This window comes from Petaurus breviceps, unplaced genomic scaffold (genome assembly GCF_028583685.1).
Source record: "Petaurus breviceps papuanus isolate PSGF00001 unplaced genomic scaffold, PetGlider_PUasm1.0 189, whole genome shotgun sequence".
NCBI classification, from domain to species: Eukaryota; Metazoa; Chordata; class Mammalia; order Diprotodontia; family Petauridae; genus Petaurus; species Petaurus breviceps.
The window spans coordinates 19,087,197-19,111,375 of NW_027185809.1; the positions used below are offsets into that span (position 1 = coordinate 19,087,197).

At 41.6% G+C, this 24,179-nt stretch overlaps 1 protein-coding gene and 1 pseudogene across 5 annotated transcripts in view; both read left to right on the plus strand.

The window, feature by feature from the left end:
* WDR89 (WD repeat domain 89) overlaps nucleotides 1–24,179 on the plus strand; it is a 66,541-nt gene that overhangs the window by 24,671 nt on the left and 17,691 nt on the right. For 2 of the 5 annotated variants that reach the window (XM_069092019.1, XM_069092017.1), the window contains exon 1: nucleotides 14,734–14,909. The exons of 1 other annotated variant lie outside the window; for it this stretch is intronic. The gene's annotated coding sequence lies outside the window, so the exon portion shown is untranslated. Of the gene's footprint in view, nucleotides 1–14,732; nucleotides 14,910–23,489; nucleotides 23,606–24,179 lie in introns of those variants that run through there. 2 more of the 5 variants (XM_069092020.1, XM_069092016.1) reach the window with 2 other exon arrangements.
* On the plus strand, nucleotides 1,558–7,913 carry LOC138164324 (ubiquitin-conjugating enzyme E2 Q1 pseudogene; annotated as a pseudogene).

Here is a 24,179-nt window from a genome sequence, read left to right on the forward strand (position 1 = left end):
TTAAATCTAATTTATGTGTGAATCAAAAAAATATAACCCATAGCATTTTCCCCTTTTTAGCTATCTCAAAGCCCTGTGGCAACAGGCAACAAAACAAAACAGCAGGTGTGGATATACTGGGAGCTGTAATCATAACCCTGAACACAGGCAGCCCAGACCATAGGGTCATCTCTGGAAGCAGCAGTGGGATTTGGCAGCCCCCTGGGTGTCTGAGCAGCCTTTTAAATACTGCACTGCTCACCTCCTGGTGCAGGGAGGGGTTACAACAGGTGCTCTAAAACTTGTCTGCTTCACCCAACCCTGGCCTGCTTATCATATCCCACCCTGTGGTCAGAACATTAAAAGAAAATGTACAAAAGCTTTTGCAGATATGATTCACATACCATTGGTACATGGAATGTGTGCACATTTACACAACAGGAAATCCAGCAGACCTGAAAAACAAACAGCTCTTGTTACAAGAGGACTCAGCAGGTAGGTATCACATACAAATAGCAGCCCTGAGTAAAACAAGGCTAGCAAATGAAGGCTGGATATACATTCTTCTGGAGTGGCCAAGTGAAAGGGAATTCCATGAAGCCGCTGTAGGTTTTGCAATCAAAACTAAACTAGTAAAAAAAGCTTGTATGCCTGTCAGAAGGAGTGAATGGCAGACTCATGTTAATGTGATTGTCACTTGCAGGAAAGCGCTATGACACCATCATCAGTGTATATGCTCCCACCATGATGTGATCAAAGAAAATTGTAGGAGGTCCTGGATCATCATCAGTGTGCCAAAAGAAGATAAGCTTATAATTCTGAGTGACTTTAGGGCAAGAGTAGGCGTAGACTACCAGACATAGGCAGGGAGTCCTTGGTAAGAAGGGAGATGGAAACAGCAACAGCAATGGTCACTACTGAACATCTGTGCATCTCGTGACCTCCTTACCAACAATGTCTTCCACCTCAACATAATAAAATTTTGTAGATGCCTTCTTGCAGCAAATATTAGCACTTAATAGACTATATCATTACAAGGGGAAGAGACGGGGTGTGAGGATGATGAGGGCAATGTGTGGTCCAAAGTGCTAGCATGACCATCGACTTATACTCTCTAAACTAAATATTTGCATTCAACAAAAGTGGTGGCCCTTCCACTACAAGATGACTACTAGAACACTTGATGTCCAAGCAGAACAGCTTATTGCTAATTTGTAGGGAAAGCTGAGCCAACACATGATTTGCAACACTGGAACAGGAAAGGAGCGGACGGCTTTCAGAGATTAGGTATACAGCATTGCATTTACTCACGTGGGCCAAAACACTTGTAAGCATCAAGATTGCTTTGACAAAAATGATAGGAAAATTCAGAAGTTGCTGAATGAAAAATGAGAACTCCACAGGGTTTACCTGCAAAATAGTTCATCTGTCTCTAAGAAGGCAGCATTTAATTCCATCAAAAGTAAAGTCCCGGGATCGGACCGCGCTGGCCCCGGAGTGGAGCGGGGCGGTGCCGAGGATGCAGCAGCTGGGGGCGGCATCCTGGGTCGGAGCCGGGGCCCCGCCTGGACAAGCTGAGCTGCGAGTTCCTGCTGGCCGGGGGTGGCCTGGGCCGCCCCTGCCCCCCGCTGGGCCCCGCGCCCTGGGAGCCCCTCCGCACACACTGCAACATCATGCAATCTTATCCTGCGGTGGCCCCAATCTGGTCTGTGGAGTCTGATGAGCCTAACTTGGCCGCCGTTCTGATCATCTCTGATGTGTGCAAACGCACAACGTGCCTCCGCATCCAGATGTTGAGATGCTGGACCAGCCCCTGCCAGCAGAGCAGAGCACCAAGATGTCTCCTCCGAAGATGAAGATGGAATGCCTGAGGACACCGAGCACCTAGGTCACTATGAAATGAAAGAAGTGCCGGCTGAGGGGAAGAGTCTGAGGATGATGATGGCGTTGGGAAGGAGAACTTGGCCACACTACAAAACATGAAAAGAACCAGAGGCTCGGGGCAGGCCACTGACCGGCTGATGAAGGAGCTCAGGGAGAGTTACCCATCACAAAGTTTCAAGCCGTGGAATTAGTAAAGGATAGCTGTACCATTGGAACGTCAGTCTCCTCTCGGTTGACCAGGGCAGCGCTTTGCACCACGGTCTCCAGATCCTCAGAGAGGAAGGAGGAGCTGACTTCATTCTCCTCAACTTTTCTTTTAAGGACCCGCCATTTGTCAGGGTGGTCTCTCCAGTCCTCTCAGGAGGGTACATTGTGGGTGGAGGTGCCGTCTGCATGGAACTTCTCACCACACCGGGCTGGAGCAGTGCCCACTCCATAGAGTCCGTAACGAGGCAGATCAGTGCCACCCTGGTGAAAGGGAAAGCGCGAGTACAGATCTCAATACAGTCCGACAAGAGCACGGCAGCCCTACAAGTCCCTGGTGCAGATCTATGAAAAAAGTGGCTGGTACACCCCCCAGAGAAGACGGCTAACCCGGAGATTCTCCCTCGTCCGGTCCCTCCCCACCACTGGACCAATTACCTTTGGATGCTGTATTTGGATCTTACGCTGCCTCTGTGGAACGTGATAGCTCTGCCTACTGCAGGACAATGATGGCTATTCTACACGCTAAGGAAAAACAAAACAAAACACAGAACTGTTTCAGACATCCAAGACCGACTTACAAACCAACCAACCACCTTGCTGGAACCCTTGCCAGCAGGCATTCTTATAAAAGAAACTTTTGAGCCTTCTTATATTGCTGGAAACTCAGCCGTGCTCCAGACTACAGCAGCCTCCTTACCTATGCTATGGATTTTTAATTTATTTTCTCTTATTTCATGTACACTGCTTTTTTTGGTTACAGTGTATGATGGATGTGTATGGAAAAAAAATGTATCTTTGGGAAAACAATTAGTTTGTTAATTTGAAAAAAACAAAGTAAAGTCCAAGAGAAGCTTAGAGAGATGCAAGATTCTTGGCTCAGTAGATGAAATTCAGTTTTACAACCGAAAGTACTTTTATGATGCCCTGAAGACCAAAGTGTATGGTGCATCTCAGCTACTCAGGGTTGATGGAGTCACACTGATTAGTGAAAAGGACATGATCTTGGAGAGATGGGTTCAACACTCTCATAGTGTTCTCAGCAAACCATCATCAATCAGTGCTGAAGCCACTGACTTATATCTCAAATTGAAGTCAATCCCTCTCTAGATAAACTTCTAACTGAAGAAGAGGTGTGGAATACCTTTAGGCTCCTCTCTTGTGGCAAAGCATCTGGTGCTGATTGTATTCCAGCTGAGATTTACAAGGCAGGGGGTCCACTGCTCATACAAAAGCTGACTGAAATTTTCCAGTTTATACAGCAAGAGGAGGTTATCCCCCAGGAGTTCAAGGAGCCCTCCATTATCTATTTCTATAAAGGTAAAGGAAATAGATTGTTTTGTGACAATTACAAGGGGGGGGGGGGTATCTCTTTTAGTCATTGCTGGCAAGATTCTTGCCAGAGTTCTCCTTGATAGGTTTATCCTTCACCTGGAGAGCCAGTGTCACTTCAGAAAAAGCAGAGGAATAGTCAATATGGTGTTTGCTGCCCAACAACCCTAGAAGAAATGCCAGGAGCAGAACAGAGGTCTGTACATATTTGTTGATCTGACCAAAGCATCAAAATTTGGTTGTCAGTACTGTACGTCAGCCTTGTGACAGCATTGCCCAGGTTTTAGTTAATGAATGATGCTCTTGCACTTTCCCAGTCATCAGTGGAGTAAAGCAATGCTGTATGCTTGCTCCCAAGCTTTTTAGCATGATGTTTTCAGCAATGTTGTCAGAAGCCTTCAACAAGGATAAAAAAAAGCATCAAGGTCAGCCGCTACCCTTATGGTAAACTATTTAACTTGAAAAGGCTACAAGCCAAGACTAAAGTAGAGGGAGAGTTGGTACGTGATTTTTCATTTGTGGATGACTGTGCACTCAGTGCAGCCTTTGAAGCCGAGATGCAACAAAGTATGGACTGGTTCTCTGTTACATGTGCTAATTTTGGCCTAACGACACCAAGAAAATAGAGATTCTCCACCAGCCAGTATCACACCATTCATATATGGAACCATTAGTTATAGCAAATGGAGAAATTTTGAATGCTGTGGATAAGTTCAATTACCTTGGCAGTAATAATTTCCAGGGATTTTCACATAGATGATGAGGTTCATGCATGCATTGCCAGAGCTAGCTCAGTGTTTGAGAGCCTCCAAAGAAAAGTATGTCACTTAATGCACCACAATATGGCAGAGAGCCACACCATCCTTTAGCCTTCTCACAAACCAACACAAGCCTAGCTGTCACAGCAGGTGGCAAACACCAAAATTTACTCACAAACCTGTCTCCCTTAGATGCATCCTCTCCTCCCACCATGTCCATCTGGTATCACTCCTAGCTTCCTGTGGGCTCTTCTCCACACTTCGGCAAACTCCTCTTACCACAGGCTCCATGTGATTATATTCAGTCTATTAGGGGGAAAGGTATATCTTCAAGATAGGGAAGGTCTTCAAATTCCCTTAGGCTTATTAAGGGGCACAGAAGATCTTCAAATTACCATTACCATGACATCATTACATCCTAGGTGTTAGATACAAGTTTTCATAATCATGATTGAAAACATAGCTATGCTTGCGCAGTGAGATATGGGGGTGACATAATGTGATTTTTTACTATGCTTGTACTGAATGATGATATTGCTAAAGTTAACCCATGAGGCTATTGCTGGCAATATGCCTTCTGTGTCTGTTGCCCTATAAATCAAGTGGGCACTAGTCAGTAAGTAGGGTTTGTGATGTGTAATTTGGGTAATACAGAGAGGAATGCATGTATCTGCCTTAACCAGGCTCCCATTGAGGCTTAGGGGACTTAGGGGAGTGCACAAGCTGGAATGCTGTGCCTGTCTCCACTGGCCCCATCAAGATATATAGGTTATTGCTCCCCTTCTTGCAAGCTCCTGTCAGAAGGGTGATTAGGGAAGCTGTAGGAGTCAGTGCTCCCATTATCAGCAACAACCACTGAGAAGACGAGACTAGAATAAAAAAAGTCAGCTTATTTAACCCCTTATTATGACTCCATTCCTGTCTTCCTGTCTGCCCAGATCAAGAGTAAACCTGTGCTAGTGTCTCCTCCTGTCTTATACTTGGTGTGGTCAGTGTGTTATTTGTGAAACACCTCCAAATTCACTACCTGGTGGTCAGACGTCTTTGGATAAACATCTCTGAGTTTAGACTGATCCTTAGAGGGTAAAAGAGAAGCTTAGATGGCACAACAGATGGAGCACTGGGCTTGGAATCAAGAAGACTCATTTTGCTGAGTTCAAATCTGGCCGCAGATGCTTACTAGCCATGTAATCCTGGGCAAGCCATTTAACCCTGTTTGCCCCTGTTTCTCATCTGTAAAATAAGAAATGGCAAGGAAGGAAATGGCAAACCACTTCAGTATCTTTGCCAAGAAAACCCCAAATGGGATCACAAAGAGTTGTATATAACTGAACAACAACAAATTAGAGGGTAAACATACAGGGAGCATAATCAAAGCCTTTCTATCTCTGGAAAGCTTATGCTTTCTTGACATAGTCTTTAAGAACCCAGTTTCATTTCAATACTATGATGAGAAATTAGACATGTAAAAATATAATATAAAAGTATGAAAGTGAGTGAAAGGAACTAGGAGAGTTCACAGGCAGCAATAATATTGTAAGAGCTCAAATTCTTCATTTTGCATATCATTGGTAATTAATATGTATATATTATCTGCAAGGGTATGCTGGTTTAACAACTTACTTGCCAGAAAAAGTGTGCATGATACTTTTAAATTGAATTTGTATATTCATATTTTCTCCATCATCTTCTTAAGTGTTAGACAATCAACAAAATACTACATCAAGCCCTGGTTTATAGTATGTGTTGATATCCAAGTTGTAAATGTTCACACTGAAAATTTAGTAACTAGATCCTGAGAGCCCATCTGAGCTGGCTCCTGCACATTCCTTATCTTCTTTAAATGTTATTTGTTTATACTATGTATTTTAATTGCCAAATTGAAGGAGTTGGTTAAGATGTTGACATGAAAAGTCACAGAGAAGCCCAGCTATCTATTATAAATCTTAGTAAAGATCTGAAAAGGACCCCAGAAAAAAGAAAACAGTAAAAAAGAAAATCAGAGAGAAATAGAAGGAATCTCTTCATCCAGTCTGGAACTGCACAAAAAGACAGCCAGAAACCAACAGAGGCTTGAGGGGAAGTCACATCAATAAAGCCAACAAGTTCAGGTAAAGAGTCAGGCAAGAGAGGAACCATACCAAGGAAGCCAGTACAAGTTCCCATATAGTGACCTGAAGCTAAATGCTCTAAACAAGATAACTACAAGTCAGCACAAGCTCTTACAAAAATTGGGAACCTAAAGACACAGTCTGTCTCTAGCCTATCAGAAAGGAATTGGGGATGAAAGCTAACCTCCAAAGGCCATTGCCCAGAGAGACAGGACCCAGCAATACTGAGAGTCACACCAGGAGACAACGATAACTCAATACCTAGGTGCTAGTACAGTAGGTTGGAAGTGGACAAGGAGATGCAGGAACTTAAAATCATATTGCCAATATCCCCCGCCAGTGCCTATCAGAGCCATAGCAGGACACAGAAGCAATTCTTAACTGGGGATTATGTGAAAAGAAGGAAATGGACAGAAGCTAGGGCACAGGATAGGGCCTAGTGCCGACCACCCCATCTAAATCAGTAAGTAGTATCATCAGCATACAAGCTATAGAGGGGGTAGAACCAAAAAAGGCTACCCAACCCCGTCAAGAGTACCAATTTAATTTAATAAACATTTATTAAGTGTCTACTATGTGCCAGTCACATAGTAGGGCTAAGTGATGGGGATACAAATAAAAAGAGACATTCCTTGCCCTCAATGAATCTACAATCTAATGAGGGAAGACAACACACTAAAGGAGGGGGAGGATGAGAAGGAAACCAGAGGGCATGGTGTTTTGTGGAGTCAAATGCAAGTCAAGATGCAGGTGGGAAATGGAGTACCAGAAGGAACTAGCCAGATTACAAAACCCAATCCAAGAACTGAGACTGGAAATATGAATAAAGAGAAGAAAATGCCAGACACAGAGGTCAGTCCAGAAGAGAATAGTCGCTCTACAGTAAAGATAAGCAGAATCTCTGGCTCAGCCAGAAGGACTTCAAAAGTGGCTAAAAGAAAAGAAGCAAGAGATTAAAATGAAATTATAAAAGAAATTATCATTTGAGAAGAAAAAGAAATGAGATTAAATAATTAAGAACAAAAGGTGGAAATAATTCTAAAAACACTTAACTCCTTAAAAAAACAGAATGGAACCACCAAAACTCAGTTATTCCATAAGATAACCAGAAATATTGAACAAAGTCATTGTTTTAATGACAATATAAAGTATCTACCATGAAAAAAAAAATGATCTGGCTAACAGGTTGAGGAGAGCTAAGAATCATCAGACTCTGACAATCATGACCAAACAAAAAACCTGGACCACAAATTTCAATATATAAGAAAACTGCCCAATAGATCTAATTAGAACCAGAGGCCAAAGTGAAAACAGAAGGAATTCAATAGTTGTCTCCTGACAGAAACTAACTTAAAACATCCATGAATATCATAGCCCAAATCTAGGGTTTTCAAATCAAAGAAAAAATATTTCAATTGCCAGAAAGAATTCAAGTATTACTAAGGATGCTGGCCTTAAATATAAAAGGCCAGATAGACAAATTGGAGGAGGAGGGAAGGTATAGCTTTTTGAACTATAGATAGGGAAAGGATTGTTTTTTAATTCATTTATTTTTAGTTTTCAACATTCATTTCCACAAGATTTTGAGTTCCAAATTTTCTTCCGTCTCTCCCCTACCCCCACCCCAAGAGGATGTGCATTCTGATTACTCTTTCCCCCAGTCTGCCCTCCCTTCTACCACGCCCTCCTCTATCCCTTTCCCCCTTATTTTCTTGTAGGGCAAGATAAGATTTCTATACCCCATTGCCTGTGTATCTTATTTCCCAGTTGCATGTAAAAACAATTTTTGACTTTTGTTTTTAAAACTCTGAATTACAAATTCTCTCCTTTCTTCCCTCCCCACCCACCCTCATTGAGGAGGCAAGTAATCCAATATAGGTTATACATGTGTAGTTATGCAAAACACTTCCATAACAGTCATGTTGTGAAAGACTATATTTCCCTCCATCCTATCCTGCCACCCAGTTATTCTGTTTTCTCCTCTGACCCTTCCCTTTTCAAAAGTGTTTGCTTCTGACTACCCCCTCCCCCAATCTGCCCTCCCTTCTATCATTCCCCCTCCCCCCAATCCCTATAGGGTAAGATACTTTCCTGTAGGGTAAGATACCCAATTGAGTGGGTATGTTATTCCCTCCTTAAGCCAAATCCAATGAGAGTAAGGTTCACTCATTCCCTCTCAATTACCCCCTTTTCCCCTCCATTGTGAAACCTTCTTCTTGCCTCTTTTATGTGAGATAATTTATCACATTCTATATCTCCCTTTCTCCTCCCAATATATTCCTCTCTCACCCCTTAATTTTATTTTTTAGATATCATCCCTTCATATTCAACTCACCCTGTGCCATCTATCTGTCTATCTATCTATCTGTCTATCTATCTGTTATTTCCTCCAACTACCCTAATATTGAGAAAGGTCTCATGAGTTATAAATATCATCTTTCCATGTAGGAATGTAAACAGTTTAACTTTAATAAATCTCTTATGATTTCTCTTTTCTCTTTACCTTTTCATGCTTCTCTTGATTCTTGTATTTGAAAGTCAAATTTTCTATTCAGCCCTGGTCTTTTCATGAAGAATGCTTGAAAGTCCTCTATTTCATTGAATATTCATTTTCCCCCCTGAAGTATTATACTCAATTTACTGAATAAGTGATTCTTTGGTTTTAATCTTAGCTCCTCTGACCTCCAGAATATCATATTCCAAGCCCTTCAGTCCCTTAATGTAGAAGCTGTTAGGTCTTATGTTATCCTGATTGTATTTCCACAATACTCGAATTGTTTCTTTCTCCCTACTTGCAATATTTTCTCCTTGACCTGGGAACTCTGGAATTTGGCTACAATATTCCTAGGAATTTTCCTTTTGGGATCTCTCTCTCTCTCTCTCTCTTTTTTTTTTTTTGGAGAGCAATTGGGGTTAAATGACTTGCCCAATGTCACACAGCTAGTTTTTGTGTTAAGTGTCTGAAGCCAGATTTGAACTCAGGTCCTCCTGACTCCAAGGCTGGTCCTCTATTGACTGTGTCACCTAACCACCCCTTGGGATCTCTTTCATGAGGCAATTGGTGGAGTCTTTCAATTTCTATTTTACCCATTAGTTATAGAACATCAGGGCAGTTTTTCTTGATAAATTCCTGAACGATGATGTCTAGGCTCTTTTTTTGATCATGGTTTTCAGGTAGTCCAATAATTTTAAAATTACCTCTCCTGGATATGTTTTCCAGGTCAGTGGTTTTTCCAGTGAGATATTTCACACTACTTTCTATTTTTTAAATTCTTTTGGCTCTGATTTATAATTTCTTTATTTCTCATAAAGTCATTAGCTTCCATTTGCTCCATTCTAATTTTTAAGGAATTATTTTCTTCGGTGAACTTTTGGACCTCCTTTTCCATTTGGTCAATTCTGCTTTTTAAGGCATTCTTCTTCTCATTGGTTTTTTTGGATCTCTTTTGCCATTTGGGTTAGTCTAATTTTTAAAGTGTTATTTTCTTCAATATTTTTTTTGTCTCCTTTAGCAAATTGTTGATTCGTTTTTCATGATTTTCTTACATCATTCTCATTTCTCTTCCAAATTTTTCCTCTTCTTCTCTTACTTGATTTTCAAAAAAAAATTTTTTTAATTCTTCCATGGCCTGTGATCAATTCATATTTTTCTTGGAGGCTTTTGATACAGGAGTTTTGACTTTGTTATCTGGTTGTATGTTTTGATCCTCTTTGTCACCAAAGTAAGATTCTATAGTCTGACTTATTTTATGCTGTTTGCTCATCTTCCCAGAGACTTTCTAGCTCTTTGTCAGGGTAGGACTCTGCTTTCAGTGGGGGTAGGGGTGGGTGTGCTGTCACAGGCTTCAGGGGTTTTGTATCTGCTGCTGGATCCCCCACCATCTGTGGGCCCAGAACTTCAGAAGCAGCTGCCACAGCCACCTTCACTGCCCCGGATTTTGGGGCTGGACCATGCTCCTCTTTCACCTAGGTACCACAGAGTTCTTCCACTGACCTTCCACACTGTCCTTGGTATTGTGGGTTGAGAAGTCTGGAAACTGCCACAGCTGCCAGCAATTCAGTGGCCTGAAGCCTGCTCCACCCCATCTGTACAGGTGTAGCCCATGATGGACTGTGCTCTGCTCCCAGCCCTTCCCCTATTAGACCCTTCTTTTTGGCTTTCCAGGCTGTCTTTGGCAGGAGATGTGTTTCACTCTGTCATTTTGTGGGTTCTGCAGCTCTAGAATTTGTTTAAAATCATTTTTACAGGTATTTGGTGGGGTTTAGGGGAGAGCTAAAGCAAGTCCTTGCTTTTGCTCTGCTATCTTGGCTTTGCCACCCCCCCCCAAAAAAAAAGAATTCTTGAGAAAAGATGATCATCAAAGATGATCCAAAAATGATAACTGACAAAATTGAAGAGTTTTATACAAACAAAATCAATGTAGTGAGAATTGAGGGAGACAGAGTTAAATAGGGAAAAAATTTTTTTTGCAGCAAACTTCTCTGATAAGGCATCTAATATTCAGGCTCTATAGGGAATTGCTATAAATACATTAGGAGTTTCATTCCTAAATAAATGGTTAGAACATATGAACAGGCTGTTCTCAGAGGAGAAAAGGCAAATTATCAACAACATATTTTTTAAGTGCTCCAAATCACTCATAAAGAGAAATGCATATTAAGATCAACCCTAAGGTTGTCACACCTGCCAAACATTTAAAAAAAAAAAAGGAAAATTATAATCGTTGGAAGAACTCTCTTTCACACAGTCTCTCTCGTATATGTATGGGGGAAGGGATGGGAACAAGCACACTCATGCTTTGTTGGAGGAGCTGTGAACTGGTCCCAACATTCTGGAAAGCAATTTGGAACTATACTGAAGTCAATGCACTATGTATATTCTCTTAAGCAGTGATATAACTACTAGCCACATATCCCAGAAATTAAAAGCAAAAAGAAAGGGCCTACCTATTGAAACAAAAATATTTTGTAGTAGCTTTTTTTTTTCCTGTAGCAGAGAACTGGAAACTAAGTTCCCAAAAGAAACAATCACATATGACTATAATGGGATGTTATTGTACCATATAAAAGGAAGGGACAGATTCACAGAAACATGGGCACATCTTTGTATACTGATCTATAGCAAAGGGGATCAGAGAGAACAAGAACAGTTTACCAAAAGACTACACAAGTATAAAGCAAAACTACTTTCAAAGGCTTCAGAACTCTAATCAAGGCAATTTGCAAAAACTGATGATGAATCATGCTTCCCACCCTTTGACAAAGAAATGGTGGACTGACTGACTGTACGTACAGAATGAGACATACCTTTTTACCTACAATTGATAGGAGAATTTGTTTTGCATTAGTTGAAAAGTAAGGTTTTTATTGGGAAGGAAGGGTATTGGGAAAGAGTTGTGGGGTGGTATTGAGGACCACAGCCAGTGGGGCTCTGACCCTGATGGCTGAATAAGCCCTCTCAGCATAAGACCCTGCTAAACAGGCCCGGATTGGTTTCTTTTCCCCCAGTAAGGCTCACAGGCAAGGGCTTCACATCCCCATGAGAAATGTGGTATGTGCTCCTAGACTGGGAGCAAGGACGCTTGCAGTGTTCTCAGGGGAAACTAGCATAATGTAGCAACGTAGTATTAACTAGAAGCCTTGGGACAACTCCATCTTGTTCTGGGGAGGTTTAGGGAGGTTTGGAACATCCTGCTTGGTACTCATACCCTGATAACAAGGAGACAGTGCACAACCTTCACATATGAGGTGAATGGGAACTAGGACAATGGTGTAATCCCAAAGGTAGTGGCTTATGATGACTATGTAGTTTTACGCTATATAAACTGGACTCTTAGCTGAATAAAGTTGACTCAGTTTTCCACCATACTGGAGTCCCATCTCGTTTATGATTGTCAACCTCTGGGTAAGTAATCTTTTGTTCTATCTTTTCACCTAACTTTTCCTTCTCAGCTCTGCTGCTGGCTAGCAGGGCTCCTCTCTACCACATATCAGACTCTGCCACAGAAGGGCAGGGGTCCCTGGGTGGGCTTGGCTCCCCACAGGATGGAAATGGTGGTACTCAACTCCCCAGTGGTTAAAAGAAATAAAGCATCAATGAAACATTTAAAAATATATAGAAAATAGAAGGAATTTCAGAAGTCCATTTGACTGAGTTTTTTGAAAGCAAGGTATTTTTTTGTTGGCCATTTTTTGTAGTCCCAACTCTTAGTACAATAGGCACTTAAAAATGCTTGTTGACTTGGAGACAGAAAGCACAAGTTGGGGAGTGTTGACTTTAGTTTGTTGTTCAGGCCTGTCCTACTCTTCAAGACCCCATTTGGAGTTTTCTTGGCAGAGATATTGGGGTGATTTGCCATTTCCTTCTCCAGGTCATTTTACAGATGAGGAATGGAGACAAACAGGTTTAAGTGATGTCCCCAGGGTCACATGGCTAGCTCTTTCTGCCTGCAATCCTGAGGGTCTTCCCCTCCCAGTATGATTTTTTTTTTAATTAAAGGGGCCATCCCTTGACTGAGTTTTTTTAAACAGGCCTAACCAAAGAATGGGTGTTGCCTCACTCAAAGTGAGAGCTCAGGAAAATGTTAGCTTAAAAAGGCCAAGGTTCCCATTGCATCCTGGGCCATCTCCACTTGTCCTGATCTACATCTGGTCACTAGACCCAGATGGCTCTGGAGGAGAAACTGAGGCTGGTGACTTTGTACAGCCCTCCCCTCACTTAAATCAAATTCAATTGCAAATCATAGCATTGATGCAGGGGTCAGGGAGTTCAAGGAGTCCAGGAACCCCAATAACCAGAGTCCCTGGGAAGCAGTCTGGAATGAATTCATGGATTGAAGCATTCTCTAAGTCAAGGTGGCAAAGATTTATTGTTACACTATACAGTGGGCAAGAGTTCTCAGGGAACATGCAACCTTAGAGGGTAAAGTTAAAGTTTATATAGGATATTCTATAGTAAAACCTATGCCAAATATGCTAACTAGATGAGTTAGGGAGGGATTAGGGAGTGGTTAAGGAGTGGTCAGTTCTTGAAGGAACATGTACTTTTAATATCTACTGTACAGGCATAGTGCCCATAATTCAATGGGAAATAGCCCAAGGCGGGTGGGAGGCTGCATGGAAGTATGGTTTTAGGCTTGAAACATCACTAAGTCAGCTAGTGGTCAGGGTTGACCAAACTGCCACACAACAATGTCGTGTTTGACAAGATGGACGTTGGGAGTATATGTATATTCCAAGCTAACGGGATTCAGGATGTATATAATGAGCTAGGGAGTTTACATATGACTGAGTCGAAGATACATACGTCAGTGAGTAGTAAATATCTTTATGACCCGGTACACAGCTGCTTCAGCCAGTATACACCTGGGTCAAACTACTAAATTCTATAGGTGCAACTGGCTACTCTATCAGAAAGAGGGATAAGTATTTTACTAGGGCATACTGCCCTTGAGCTAGAGAAACTGCCTGAGACAATGTTTTGAGACTAGGGAGATTTGAGGCTGGGGAGAAATGTGATTTTCGAACTGGATGTGATTTTATAAACTGGGGTTCAAGCACCCAAGCACCCCATCAGCATCACCTCCCTGATGTCATGGTCCTCTTCCAGAAAGGACAAACCACACAACCACAACACAGCTAATGTCTGAGGTCAGATTTGAATTCAAGAAGATGAGGCTTTCTGACTCCAGGATCAGTGTTCTATCCACTGCACCAAACTAGCTGCCTTGCCCTGTTGATAGGACTGTTAAATTTAAAATATACTTTTTTTTTTCAAAAAGCTGTAATACATTCATGGTTCATATATTTATATTCTCTTTTCCCTTTTGAAAATGTTCCTGTTTAGGGGAGGCTGGGTGGCCGCAGAGCACCAGCCCTGGAGTCAGGAGGACCTGAGTTCAAATTTGACCTCAGACACTTAACACAAAAACTAGCCGTGTGACCTTGGGCAAGTCACTTAACCCCCCACTGCCCTCCAAAAAGCAAAAAAAATAAAATGTTCCTGTTTGTTAAGCTAATCACTTTTTAAGATGCCATGAAAATTTTTTTAACTAAACAAAAAAAGATACAGGAAAAACAGAAGCCTACGTACTCGGGTGGGATGGCTTTTCTCTGCGCACCAACCTCCCAGGAGAGACGCTGAGACTCCCAGAGAAGCCACCAGGGGGCATCCATAACACTGCAGCTCCTGGCACGCCCATCCACGCCGCCTCCTTTAAAGCAATGAAGCTGTGGATGTTTCCGTGGACGGAAAGGACGCGGGGAGGGCGGAAGATCGTAGCAGCCTCTTCCGCGTCCCCCCCCTTCTCTCTTCCTCCGGCCCCCTATCTATCCTTTGGCCAATCTCTTCGGTCTTCCTCTCTTGGCCTAGCCAATGGGAGAAGCGTAACCTTGGCCGTGCCCGAGGTAATTAGCAAGGGGCGGGGTCTTGGCTTCCTTCCGAAAGCCGGGAGGGGCCGCCGCTGTCCTCGTGACTGTTAGTGGGGGGGTCTTTGGTTTCGTGCGCTGAGCGCCTTCTCGCCGGGGTGATCTGAGCTGACTGTGAGGGCGAGCGGGAAGGCTGGGCTGCGGAGGCGCAGAGGCCTCTGGGAGCGGCCATTAATCCCTGGGACCCCGGGCTGGAGCCTGGGGTGAAGCCTCGGTGAGTCCCTGCGCTTGCTGCTCGGTGGGGGGGCGGACTCTCGGCCTCCCAAGGAGATGCTTCATGACGGGGCGGTTAGTCCATCTCTGTAAACGTGTTGGTAGGTTTGTTTATTTCGGTTCGGGGAAGCTTCCCCTCCGCCTGTAGCGCTTCAGGTTTGCAGAGCGCTTTACAAATCGCTTTGTATCATTACCTCCTTTTTGCATCTGAGCAAATTGAGGCACGCAGAGACTCCCCCGCGACTACACAGCGAATGTGTCCGAGAAAGGGTTTGAACGAACTCGGACGTCCCTGATGGGAACCCAAACCCTTTACCCAGCCCGCTTTCTAACCATGACTTCTACCTGTACACCTGGGGCTTGTGGACTTATCCCATCTTCAGATCGCCAACGTTGACTCTCTCGGCAATTCTCGATTCCTCGCTTTATGTGGCTAAAAAGATTGCTCTGAGAAGGCGAGCCACAGGCTTCCCCAAAACGTGGCCCCTCAAACGGCCGCCCTGTGCTCCGGGAGGTGCCCGGGAAGGCTCGTTCGTGCTGATCTCACTGCACCCAGCCCACGCTTCAAAGCGCCAGAGCTTCCTCTCTAACATTTCCAAAGTCTGAGCATTTACCCTTAGTGAGTGGAGGCTGAGAGCTTCAGTTTTGAGCTGAATCTTGAAGGAAACAAGGAACTCAAGGCAGAGGGAGTATATTCCACATGGAGGGACGGCATGTGCAAACATGAGGATGGGAGGGCCAGTGTGGCAGGACCAGAGTAGGAAAGGGAGAAGGATAAGGCATTTAAAAAAAAAAAAAAGCTAGGTTGAGCCAGTTTACGAAAGATAAATAACAAACAGGAGTCTGTATTTGATTCCAGACGTGATAGAAAGACATTGGGATTTCTGGAGTAGGGAGTGAAATAGTGGTGACTTGCGGGGAAATTGTTTTGGCCGTTGTGTGGGAGGGTATATTGGAGTGGAAAGAGATTTAAGGCTCGCAGGCCCCATTCTAGTCTGTTGTTATTACAACTATTGTCTAGGATGTCTTGAAGTAAGTAGACAAGGGTTCAGATATTGCGGAGATCTGGTGGACTTAATCTTAGAAATGGATTGGGTATGTGGGAAGAGGGAGAGTGAGAGTTGAATGTTCATCTTGTAGAATATATTTGACTTTCTGTAAGGAAAAATGAAGTGTTTTAATTTTTCTTCACCTCACAAATGATAATTTACGTTCATGTAGTGGCAGCTAGGTGGGGCAGCGGATATAGCTCCACACCTGGAGTCAGGAAGACTCATCTTGAGTACAAACGTGGCCTCAGACACTTACTAGTTAATGTTACCCTGGGTAAGTCGCTTAACTCTTTTTGCCTCAGTTTCCTCATGTGTAAAATGAACTGGAGAAGGAAATGGTAAACTACTCCAGTATCTTTGCCAAGAAAGCCCCAGTGGGGTCATGAAGAGTTGGACGTGACTAAAAATGATTAAAGAACAAAAGAGTGCTTAAATGTTTGAGGAGTTCTTTCTCTGTATTATCTTATTTGGGTCTCGCCCCTATGCGAGCTAGACACTACAGGTATTGTCCAAATTTTTACACACAAAAATGTACATATACATATATACCCATATATATTTATACATATACAAATATTATAGATAATGTATTTATATATGAAATAACCAACCTCTTGTAAGGTGACTTGCCTATAATTGAGCTAGGTTTGCCTGACTCTGCTTCTAGCACCCTATCTAGTCTCTATTTTGAATGAATTCATCTAAAAGAAGTGTTTCTGTACCTACAAAAGATTATCATTTCAATAAGTGTCTAGGAATCAAGTTGTTTAAATGAGCTACTTCATTCTCCATGTTATGTCAGTGAGTCTACAAGCTTTTAAATGCCTGTTATCTGCTAGGCCTTATGCCTTCAGGGAGCTTACATTCCACAAGGGAGAATATATATTGCCATAAATAAATATATATGTTACATGCAAAATAAACATAAAGGACTGGGGGAGAGTAATAACATTAACAATGGGGAAAGGCCTCTAGAATGAGGTGGCACTCTGAACCTGGAAAAGACCTTTGTAGCTGCAACTTGCTGATGTGATTTAGCTTGTCTAGCAATGCCACCTTGTAAGTATTGATGGTCCAAAAATCTGAGATTCTTAGCCATTTGCCTTCTTTTCTGTCATGCTGTGACTATAGTATGGCACAGTTGCCACTATATACCACAGAAGCTACTTACCCATCCCGTTTCCCCTCCCCCCCATTATTCCAGCACCCCCAGGGGGGAAGGATCCCCCACTTTGGGAACCTCTATCTTTGGAGGAGTTGTCAGAGAGAGATGCTGTTCTACTTCTACCTGTTTCACCCTTTTCACCAGTCTCCACCACCAAAGAATAACACACAGTGGGCATTGAACATGTTTTGTTTAATTATTTGAGTTGAGAGGGCAGCTTGAAGTAGTAGATGGTATAGGGGAACCTTAAGCCCTACCTTCTGGCTTTGTGATCCTGGGCAAATATCCAATGCAGCATTAGGTGAAGAAGTTGCCTCACCAGGAACAACATGTACCAGTGAAAGCCCTGGCTTACACCAATACTAGGTGTTAAAAGCTTACCAATAATGGTAGGAAACTGTCACGGAGAAAGTTGAGAGAATGTTATGAAAAGAGCAATGTTAGAAGGGGCAGTCAGAAATAGCCAAATCCGCAGTGGAAAGCCTAAATTCATTTAGTTTGAAGCGGAAGGAATTTAAGATGTGCCAAAGTGGATAAAGTGCTTAATTGATGCTTTTTACATTTCTGTCACTTTCCAGTCAATCAAATTTATTAAGTGCCTACTTTGTGCCAGGCGCTATGCTAAGCTGGAGGGATGCAAAGGAAAACAAGGAACAGGCCGTTTTCTCAAAGAACTCACAGCGACTCCTCCCCAGATAAAACTGTCCCTTGAAACAAAGAAGGACGGTAAAGGAAATCAACACATGGCCTATATTCTGCCACCTCTCTGATAAGCAGGATGTCATGTTTCACCACTAGGCCTTGGAAATCTCATGTGATTACTACATTGATCAAAAGTCTTAAGTCTTTCACTGCTTTTGTGTCTTGTGATCATCCTGCCAATTGTTCTGGTTCTACTTTCTATTGGTTCATATTCCTAATATGAAACAATTCCTGAGTTTCTCAGAAATCTTCATGTTTGCCATTTCCTATGGTTTAGTAATATTCTATATATGCTCTAATTTTTCCAACATTCCCCAATTGATAGGTCCCCCACTTTCTTTCCAGTTCTTTGTTTCTGTAAATAGCATAACTTACAAGGACAGTATGACATTCTTTTGGGGGTATGTGTCAAGTAGTAATATCATTGATAACTGTGGTAGTATGTTTTCAAAAATGTGCCATCAAAATGATTAAAATCAATATTTTAACATTTAAAGGCCAAGCTCCAATTATATGGAAAATTAGCTTTTGGAACACCATTTCCTGATAATATCTGTTATTTATAAAAATGGCTTCGACTGTCAACTCTATAATCTCTCCCTCAAAGAACTGTGGTGATTCCAGGTCTTCAGCTGCCATGTTCATGGGCATAACTACCAGATATTGTATCTCCAGATTCTGCCTTTCTCCTAGGTTCTAGTACTACATCTCCAGTTGTCTAGTGGATGATTTTGCATTTGGCATCCCATGCAATGTGTCAAAATCTTAACTCTTCATCATCTACTCCCTCAAACAAGCTCTCCTGATAACTTCTCTGTTTCTGTGAATTGTAACATTTTCCCAGCGATTCAGGCTCCAAACTTGGAATCATGTTCATACTTTCCCTCTTTTAGTTCCCTCATAGCTCATTGGTAACCGAGTCTTCTCTATTACTTCAAAACCTCTCTCATTCATTTTCACACTCATTCATTTCACATTCATTCTCAGTGCAATCACCCTATTTCAGGATTGTTGTTGTTTAATCATTTTTCAGTTATGTCTGACTCTTCATGACTCCTTTTGGGGTTTTCTTGGAGAAGATACTGGAGTGGTTTGTCAGTTCCTTCTCCAGCTCATTTTACAAATGAGGAAATTGAGGCAAACAGGGTTAAGTGACATAGGATCAACATAGCTAGTAAGTGTCTTGAGTCTGAAAATGGACTCAGATCTTGCTGACTCCAGGCCCAGTCCTCTTGTCTGCTGTGCCATCTAGCTGCCCTACTTCAAGATGGACTACTGACTGCAAAAGTCTCCTTAGTGATCTACTGACTTCAATTTCTTCCCCATTATTATAATCCTACCTACAAATTGCTGCCATATCCAACTTCCAAAAAAAAAAAATACTCCCTTTTATGATATCTTTTGGGTCTTAGTAAATGAATCTGTGGATCAAAAGAGATTTGTGATTTACTGTTTACTGTCAAGTTGTTTTCCAAAATGTTTGTACCATTCTTTGCCATGAACTTCCCTTTTATCAAGGGACGGGAGATAACCTTTGGCTGTTACCACTCTTCTAATACTACTTTGAGTTTTTTCCTTTTTTTTTCTTGTTTTTTTGAAACCTTTCCAAAATATATAGTAATTTCATCAATATAGTATTTCTGAAGATTCTCACATTGTTATTAATAGCTGGTTTGTATTGTACTAACTACTTACATTTTTGATTGATGCTGAAAAACTTCCTTGAAATGGATGATGCCTTGGGGCGCCTAGGTGGCTGCAGTAAGGTGCAGTAAGAACACCTGAGATCCCATCAGTTTCGCCTCAGATACTTATTTAACACCCACACAAAATAACTAGCTGTGTAACCTTGGGCAAGTTACTTAACCCCAATTGCTTAAAAAAAAAAAAAAAGAAATAGATGATGCCTTTCTGCAAGTTTTTTTCAAGTTTGCTTTTCAAATGTGCATTTCTTGCCTTGAAACAGGATAGTGAGTTTTGCTGGATAGGTAATTGTGTATTTATGACCCATGCTTCTCGCTTTTGTACAGTTTTTTCCCCTCATTTCTCTAATTTCCCTTTTCATTTTTCTTTATGTTATCTTTGAGGCTAATGTATCCAGGAGTATTGAATCTTGTATTCTTTATTTTCAGGATGCTCTGTACTCTTTGTGTATTCTTAATTTCTTTGGACCTCAGGTTTCTTTATTGAAACTTATTTTCTTGTACAGATTGTTTTTTGGGTTTTTTTTTTTTTTTGCTTTTTGGAGGGCAGTTGGGGTTAAGTGACTTGCCCAAGGTCACATGACTAGTTTTTTGTGTTAAGTGTTTGAGGTGAAATTTGAACTCAGATCCTCCTGACTCCAGGGCTGGTGCTCTATTCACTGTGCCACCAAGCTGCCCCTGTACAGATTGTTTTGTTGGGGTTTCTTTTTTCTAATTTTGGGAGATGTCAGCAATCTTAGGTTGATGTGTTTGATCTGTACTCCAGGTCCATCAATTAATTCTACATATTTTTAATTACCTTGCTAATTCAGTGGTTTTTCTGTGCCATTATTTCTTGTAATTGATTTTTATGAACTGTTCTGTTTTAATTCTATTTGATGAAGCTTTATTACAGTCTCTGTACTAGTAATTTTGATTATGTCTTCTCAGTTTTTTCAGTATTTTAAAACTTTGGTTGGTTTTCTCCCAAATTGGGTTCTTTAATCTCTTATTTGAACTTGTGATTTTCTTAGTATTATCTCTTAATTTTTTTAATGTGTTCTTTAGTTAATGGAACACATTTTGGGATACTTTGTGTGATTTCTCTTTTATCTCCATTATTTCTGGTACTTTCCTGCTTTAGTTGCTTTTTTTAAAAAATCCTTTTTGTTTTTACTATTTGTATTTGTTATTTTTGAAGGATTTATGAGGAGCTTAGCTAACTTGGAATCTTCACCTTACAGAGTTTTTTTTAATGGATAACTAACTGGTCTGACTGGTCTTGAATATGTCTAGCCTTAGGAATTTAACTACTCTGCAAGACATCATGTTTTTTTGTTAATTCTAAAAATCTGACATCTGCCTCCTTGTAGCTTAGATTAATAGGATCACAAGTTTAGAACCATAATAATAATAATAGCATTTATATAGCACTTTAAGGCTTGTAAAGTACTTTATAAATATTATCTTATTTTATCCTCTGTAATGGTAGTGTAATTTGAAGATCCCTTTGTATTGGCAAAGGTAACAGGTACTTAGCACTTAGTAATTAATCAAGCCTCTATTAAAGAAACAGAAGGTATGAATGCCTGTTGCTGACTTAACAGGAAGGGATTGGCTGAAACAGGAAGCTAATGCTGTGTGTATATAAGGAAAAGCCCCAGAGAGGGAGAGACTCCATGGAAGCAAAAGCCCCTGCTGCCAGGGAAGCTAAGAGGGGCTGAGGAGGCTGAAGAGGAAAGCCTTCTCCCAGGGTGGAGAGAATGATTTTGATTTTGAAAACCTGGATGGAGTGATTTTGATTCTGGGAACAAGCTGAAACTTGTGCTGAGTCCAAGGGCCACCCGGAGCTGCTGAGGAGCTACTGAGGATTTCCCAGGGCCAGCCGCAGCTGCCAAAGACTGAGGAAGCATGACTGTGATGCTGTTACTTTGAATGAACCTGTTGGTGGCTTTGTTAAGCCTTGTCTTCCCAGGAACAGAGTCTGTGAAGGATTTGACACGGACTGGACACTGTGAGCTCCAATGTGGAGCAGGACCTGCACGGAGAGCTGGACAAGCACCTCGGAGCTGTCTGCCTTTGAACCCAGGTGACAGTTTGGTGAATCCAAGTAGGACCTTCGACCCTGGAAGGATTCCAGGGCATCTGAGAGACCACCCCGAGTCAAGCTGAAAGAAGACTTTACTTGGATACTGTGTTCTGACTGAGAAATTGTAATTTACTAGTGACTAGGGGTGGAGGGTTTGTGTATTTTTTGATGATTTGAATAGTAAATGATTTGGGATGATTGAATGATTGATCAAATGATTGTACTTAGTGATTGATAACTGAATAAGTGACTGAGTTAACTCGGTGTGCCCAATGAATGGAGAACTTTGACTATTGTATGTGTTCTTTGAGGAGGCAAACCTCTTTAAGGATGATTGAGTGATTGAGTTGCTAAATGATTGTTCTTTGTTTAAAACTTTGTGACCACTGGTGGAAACTATGTGGCCATTTTCTGTGATAAGTTGTTGTGAATGCTGTATTTTGATTATCTGTGAGAAGTTGTAATATTGTGAATGTACCTTGATTTTCTGTGAATGTTTTACTCTGATTTGTTATGGAATGGAGTGTTCACTATACTGTGTAATCAGAATCCTAAAAGCTGTTCACAGTAGCATTCTTCTGGAAAGCTGCTCGTGCGTGGCATTACATCCTCACAATAATCCAGAGAGGTGCTTTTGTTTTCCCTATTTTGTAGATGAGGAAACTAAGGTAGGTATTTTAAATGACTTGACCAGGGGCATACTGCTAATAAAGGTCTAAGGCAGAATTTAAACTCAGGTCTTTCTGATTTCAGGTCTAGTGCTGTATCCACTTCTGACACCTGGCTGCCAGGAACTAGGTCAGGGGTGGGGAACCTGCAGCCTTGAGGCCACATGTGGCCTTCTAGAGTCTTGGGTATGGCCTTTTGACAGAGTCCAAGTTTTACGGAACGAATCTTTTTATTAAGGGGATTGTTACATGAGTTCTGGGTTCAGACAAAGGGCCACATTTGACTAGAGAGCGTGTGGCTTCAAGGCCACAGGTTCCTCACCCCTGAACTAGGTCCTCTAATACAGCATTCCCATTTTTAAAATAAGAAACAGAGTCTTAGAGAAGTTGCAAATTGCCCAAGTTCACAAGGTAGTAACGGATAAAATACCTAGCCAGAATTCAGACTTCTCTCTGTCCTAGTTCTGCTCTCTTGAGCAGCATAGAAAAAGCCCATTCACCTTTCCATATGTTAGCATGTCAGATGATTGTAAATGACTCTAATATACCAAACTCCCCTTCTCCTATCTTCTGACCTCTAGGTGAAACAGCCCTAGTACATACCCATTATATATACCTGTTATAATTCTGGCCAGTTACCTCTCTGTGTGTTCTCTAATATGCTTATAAAGTCATAGATGTTATGTCTGGAATAGACTTAGAAGTCATTCATTCCAACCCTGCCCCCTCCCCCGTTTTTTAAACATATGAAGAAACTGAGGACTAAGGACATTTAAGTGACTTAGCTAAGGTAACTGATACCGAATCCAGCATTTACTCTGTGTAACAATCAAATCTGAATCAGATACTACAATGAGCCTTTTATATCCTGGTAGATAGATAGCACACTACCATTATTTCAATCTGGGTTTGCATTAGCTTTGGTAGTGTCACATTGTGGATTCATACTGAACTTGCCAACTTAAACTTTGAGTTACCTTTTCAAATAAACTATTTTCAATCCAGGTCTCCTTGTTTATACTAACAGAATTGACACCTTTGATGCAGGACTTTACATTTATTACTGTTGAGAACTTTGTCTTATTGGTTTGAACCTCCATTATTAATATTAATATCCTTTTAAGTTCTGATTTTGTCATCTTCTGTATTAAGTCTGTTTCATTTGAAAAAAATGTGAGCATGTATTTATAAAAAGTGTTGATAAAAATCATATATAATTTCAGAATTGAATAGGAGTTGGATCAAAGATTTAAGCAGGAAGGATCCTCATCTAATTCAACCTCCTTATTCTACAAATAAACTCAATGATAAAGTGACTGGCCCAAAGTCAAAGAACTAGGTAAGTGGTAAGATTGGGTCAGGTTCAGGAACTGAAGATCGAGAAAGAATAAAGGATGTCAACATGCTATACATTAAAAGCTACTTTGGTAGATCTTGGTAAGCACATTTCACATTGAAGATGCAGCTGTGCTGGGCACACAGGAAACTCTTTAAAAAAAAAAAAAGTAAGCAGGGACGGCCAGGGCAGTGAGTGAGAGCACCAGCCCCAGAGTCGGGATGACCTGGGATCGAATCTGGGCTCAGACACTTATCACCCACCCAGAAACACCTGGCCGTGTAACCTTGAGCAAGTTACTTAACCCCAGTTGCTTAGGGGCGGCCCCAGAGTTGGGATGACCTGGGATCAAATCCGGACTCAGATACTTAACCACCACACCAAGAAATAACTGGCTGCGTAACCTTGAGCAAGTTACTTAACCCCAGTTGCTTTAAAAAAAAAAAAAGTAAGCTATCTTTCAACTTGGAGGTTCAAACCCCATGTTCCTCCTAGAAAGAAACTGATCCCAGGCCTTCCTGCCTTCCTTTCTTGCTTCCTCTCCTCCCCTCTCTCTCCCTCCCTCCCACCCTCCATC